This window comes from Calidris pugnax, unplaced genomic scaffold (genome assembly GCF_001431845.1).
Source record: "Calidris pugnax isolate Ruff unplaced genomic scaffold, ASM143184v1 scaffold9, whole genome shotgun sequence".
In the NCBI taxonomy this organism is placed as follows: domain Eukaryota; kingdom Metazoa; phylum Chordata; class Aves; order Charadriiformes; family Scolopacidae; genus Calidris; species Calidris pugnax.
This window is the reverse complement of record NW_015090778.1, coordinates 7,588,931-7,593,908: the sequence shown is the minus strand read 5'-3', so window position 1 is coordinate 7,593,908 and position 4,978 is coordinate 7,588,931. Positions and strand designations below refer to the sequence as shown.

Genomic DNA, 4,978 nt, shown 5'->3' with positions numbered 1-4,978 from the left:
GTATTCATCAGTTTGTAAAAGGGGGAGTAGTGAACCTGTGTGTTGATGTGACTCAAGTGAACTCCCCTGCAGGCAACAGAAATGAAGTGGCATCTTTGAAATACATTTCCTAATAACGTGTGACTTACAACCACAGCGCCTCTGTTTTGATCTTCTTGCTTACCTGGTCTCCACATCCCAGGAAGATCGCTCCTTAAGCTCGCTCTCTATCATCTCTCTGGTGGTTGCTAGCTCCTTCTGTACCAGGATACTGGGAACAGGCAATTCCTCTTGGCTTCTCATTCTTGAGAAGTGCCCTGGCTCCTGGAGCCGCAGTCCCCATTCCAGCAGGGCGATGCCACCGCGACTTCCCGCTCCTCTCTGGGTCTTGGCTTTCAAACTGGGCAGGTGCTTGGCAGTTGCTACTGCTGTTAGAAATGACATAAAACATGTAACAAGTCAATTCATAGATAAAAATATTTTTAATTAATAGCACTGCTGTGCAATTATCCTTCAAAATGTGTTGGTTTTAAATCTCTTTACCTTATAAAGTTTAAAGCTGGTTTAACTCTACTAATATTGGCAAATGCAATACAGAAGTAAAAAAGATTTGCTAATATTGCTATGAAAGTTTTCGAATACTGTCTGCTTAATCTATGAATGTAAATGCTGGCGTGCAAGAAGCCAGGAAATTAGAGAAGTGAAGCTCTTTGTAGTAGAGATAAAGACCTTGTTCCACTGTGTGTTTTTGCGTCTAAGTTACAGTTGGTATCCTACAAAAAGGAATCAGTACTATTGTGTTGTGTAATAAAAGCATTCAGAGTCCCCCTGGGAGAAATTGGTGATAGTTGTGTACAAATGAGTTACTTTGAGACTAAAACCTGGAGACAGACAGGTTGGGCAGTGGTGTGCTGGTCTCTGGGCGAGAGATTGCCCTCATCTGTAACTGGGAGAACATTTCCTGGGGCAGCACATCCACAGCTCCTTTTGAAGAGCAGCGTCTTGTGATTATAATGTAGGGATTTCAAGTTTCTGGTTGTTTTCATAAAATGGGCTCCAATTCTGTGTGCCTCAGGTGGCATCTTACATGTGACACGTGCCATTTGAACGGTTTAGTGTGGTGCACATTTTAGAAGCAGCAGAAATGCAGCGTCTCTTCTCTTTGCCTGTGGCTACGGGGGAGCTGGCTCAGCTGACAACTGGTACCTTCCAATAACTTCTGCTGGGTAATTTAACATCTGTTCTTTATTCCAGACCGAGTCTTACAGGCTCCTTTCCTTCTGGAAAAAAGGAGATGGGCAAGGCTGCCTTTTCCACCTCTGCTTATTTATGCCAGAGGGTTTTAAACCTATTTTTTGTTTACAAAAATGGAGGTGACTGCCAGTGACTGCTTTAGGGACCTCTTCATAACAACTGGAAGCAGCACTTTGTGATGCTCCACTAGAGGAGCTGCAGGAAATCCATTTTATTAACTTGCTTAATAAACATTTTTTCAGGCAAAGAGAGGAGATCTCCTGCGTGGAGGGTGTCTCCCCAGAGCTGTGCTTGCAGCTGAGACAGATTCTCATTTGCTGCATATGTGCCCTGCTATGCTATACCTTCTCTTTGAGAAAAGTAATCAATACACTCTCTTACTGAACTCTCTTACTGAGCTTTCAAACTTTTCTTTCCCTCTTAAATACAACAATGACAACAGCAGAAGATCTTACTGATAAGCGTTTGTCATGTTTATCAATACAAACACTGATACATAGATTAACTTTTTTGTTCTGGCTGTTGATGCCACCCTAATAATGAATCTTACACTTAAAGATCATTTTCAGCACTGCCATCCCTGTTCCTCTCACCAAGATGTGCTGAAATCTTCAGCAGGAATTAGGGTGCTCTTCTCTATCCATTCATTTTTCCACATCAATGTGGTTTTCTCACCCCTTTGTTTTGCTTATGCTCTGAAAATAAAGCATGTTTCTCCTTTTCAAGGTACAAGTCTCATTAGACTTGAGGACATGTTTCAGAGGTAGTTTCCCTGCTTTTTAAACTTAATTTGGAGGACTCTATGAATGAATGTTCAATTCAGGATGTTAACTATGACAGAGCAAAGAAAACATGAGAAAAAGACATTTACCAGTGAAATTGGGTTGCTTGGCTGCACAGTGTGAATGAATACTGAATGCACACTTTAAAAATAACATTTAATAAAATAAAAGCCTCTCTTTCTTTTAATGTTTATAATGATGCAATTTGTGGATGCAGTACTGAAGCACAGTGTTCAAAGCCATTGACCCTGGTGTGGTGGTGGATATTTTCAGGGGTCAGCTGCCGCCACACAACTGCTTCTGATTAGTTTTACCTCATCTAATTGGAAGCAACACACCCGTTTTGCCCAAAACGTTCATGCTAACTAGAGTTGAGCTTATTTTTAGAGTTTAATTGCTGCCCAGGACATGTGAGGTTAGCAGTGAAAAGGTAATGTTACAAAGTGCTGAAGGCTGTTTGCAAAGACTACAAAATGCACAATAAAGATGTGAGTGAAGTTCTATATGTGTGCGTGGATACACATATAAGCATATAAACATATTACAATACCTACTTCCCTTAAAAACTGTGGCTGTGGCTCAACCTGGGCCTGGTAGGGGAAGGAATAAATGGAAGAACCTGCGTTGTGCTGGGCACTACTGCATGGGTCTGCTGGGCAGAGGGGGCTGCTGGCAGTGGGAAAGGCTGGAAGACAAGAGATAAACCACGTCTTGCACCATCTGCTGCTTTTATATGAGGGGGACACGTGTATCTGATATAAGCCCTGCCTGTGAGTCAGAGATGATAAGGAAGGAATAAATGACAGAGGCAGTAAAGGCAGGGAATGGAGAAAGAGAACAGCATTTACTCTGCAACATATGTATGGGAGAACAGGCAAAAACCTAGTTCTACTTTCTTGTACTGAAGATAAAATTCTTTAAGCATGTATGTTGTCATAATAATGAATAAAACAGGCCATTTATCAATATGAAGGGAGCCTGAGACATCTGCTCTGAATGCACCAAGCCTAAGGAATATGAAAGATCTTTGTAACTTTGTATGAACAAGTTGTTCTCCATATGTCTTCATAAAGTACTAATGACAGAAACCTTTTTTTTTTTTTTTAAGGTGAGCTTCTTTGAAATCTGTCTGTGTGTTCACTGTACACCTGTAAGCTGCTCTAAGATCTGTGTGCCTCTTCCCCACAGGTATAGATTATAAGACTACAACGATTCTCCTGGATGGCCGCCGAATCAAGCTGCAGCTCTGGTAAGCACGTGCTCCACCTTTCCCCATCATTTATATTTCAGTGACACAAAAATGCAACTCTTCAGGGCAGGAGTTCTCCCTTATGCTTCAGAAATACTTAGTCAACTGAGGAAGAAAGAGCCAGGCAGCTCGTTCTTGGCGTAACTCGTGCTTTCTCTTTACCTCCGTTTTGCATCCATTCCATGTAAAATAAAGGATGTTACAGTTTCTCTATGAGAGAGACAGATAACAAATGCAGAAGAAAGGCACAAAAGATTACAAGTGCCTTCAAGATATATTTGAAATGCCTTCAAAGTTCATAACATGTAATGGTAATAAGAACTATGAAAGTAACTTAGAATACACTGTTTGTAATAGCAACATCCCTTTGTTCAATTTATTAGTAGTAGTGGTTGACTAAATAACCACACACAAAAAAAAAATAAAGAAAAAAAGAGAGGTGTTACTGCTCATATAATTTAATCTGCAACCTGATGTGATTTCATCTTTACAAAAACATGTTGAGAATAAATAAAGTTATTCTACAAGAGTTTTCCCTGTAGGGACAAATATTTGGTCGGTCCCGGTGCGTTTGTTAAAGCTGTTTGGAGATGGCCACCTTCTGGTGCGTCTGGAAACACTCGGCAAGTGATACCACTTGAAAAACGCAGCAGCTTTACTGCCTCTCAAATCCATTGTTTTCCTCTTTCCCTGAGGGCATGGTCTGGTGCGTCTGGAAACACTCGGCAAGTGATACCACTTGAAAAACGCAGCAGCTTTACTGCCTCTCAAATCCATTGTTTTCCTCTTTCCCTGAAGGCATGGGGAGAAGAGGGAGAAGTGAGGTCAGTTCGAGGCATGAAGGGAGAGGGAGTGTGATTTTTTTGAGGAGCCATAATCTAGATAAATCAGAGAGATAGGTTCTAGGAACAAGTGCTGTTAGAGTGGAGAGGTGGAGCTGAAAATGAATCATTTCCTCCTAGAGACAATCCTGGGCTGTTTCCATCTTTAATTTCTGTGAGGTTGTTTGGTTTGTGTTTTTTTTTTTTAATTACTGGAGTCAAATGCCTGTGTGTCAAAGCTAAGGGATTTTTAATTTATTCATCACTAGTTGTTTGTGCCTTTGTTTTTCATTTGTGTTTCAAATGATTAATGCAATGATGGATAATAGTACTCTGCCATATGGTAACTTCAGTACTTGATATTTTATTCACCTACTTTCTTCTTCTGTCTTCCACTTTATATAGCTTAGCAAAAATACCACATAAAGCTTATCTGAGAAGTAGCCAGGACGGAGATGTTTTAATTCTTTTCGTGAAGGGCAAAGATGTTCTTTGGATTCTTTAAAATAACAGATTGGAAAAGTTTCTACAGTTGACCATATAGGGAAATATGTGCCTTGCATTTGAAAATTACAGATCTACCTCAAAAAGTCTTTATGGAATTTTGCTTCTTATCATCTTTTTCACTATAAATTTGATTCTGCTTCCAAACACTTTATGCAGTAATTTATTTATAACAGGGTTATTTTGTGCATGCTTTTCTAAAAGTCCATGCTGCCTCTGACTCTGCAGGGATGCCTTTATCATACCAGACTCATGAGGAATTATTGCTGCTGTAATCAAGAATTTACTGGGTTTCCATTAGTTTCCTTGGTGATGGCTAGTGTTTCCTCCCCCCCCCGCCTTTTTTTTTTTTTTTTTTTTTTTTTTTAACATTTGTTTTTTATATCAAA

At 40.1% G+C, this 4,978-nt stretch overlaps 1 protein-coding gene and 1 long non-coding RNA gene across 2 annotated transcripts in view; one reads left to right on the top strand and one right to left on the bottom strand.

The window, feature by feature from the left end:
* RAB40B (RAB40B, member RAS oncogene family) overlaps positions 1–4,978 on the top strand; it is a 52,481-nt gene that overhangs the window by 38,825 nt on the left and 8,678 nt on the right. The window lies entirely within an intron of this gene.
* LOC106894737 overlaps positions 60–4,978 on the bottom strand; it is a 15,587-nt gene continuing 10,668 nt past the window's right edge. Inside the window, exon 3 of the long non-coding RNA XR_001413303.1 lies at positions 60–407. This is a non-coding gene — a long non-coding RNA (uncharacterized LOC106894737). The remainder of the gene's footprint in view (positions 408–4,978) is intronic.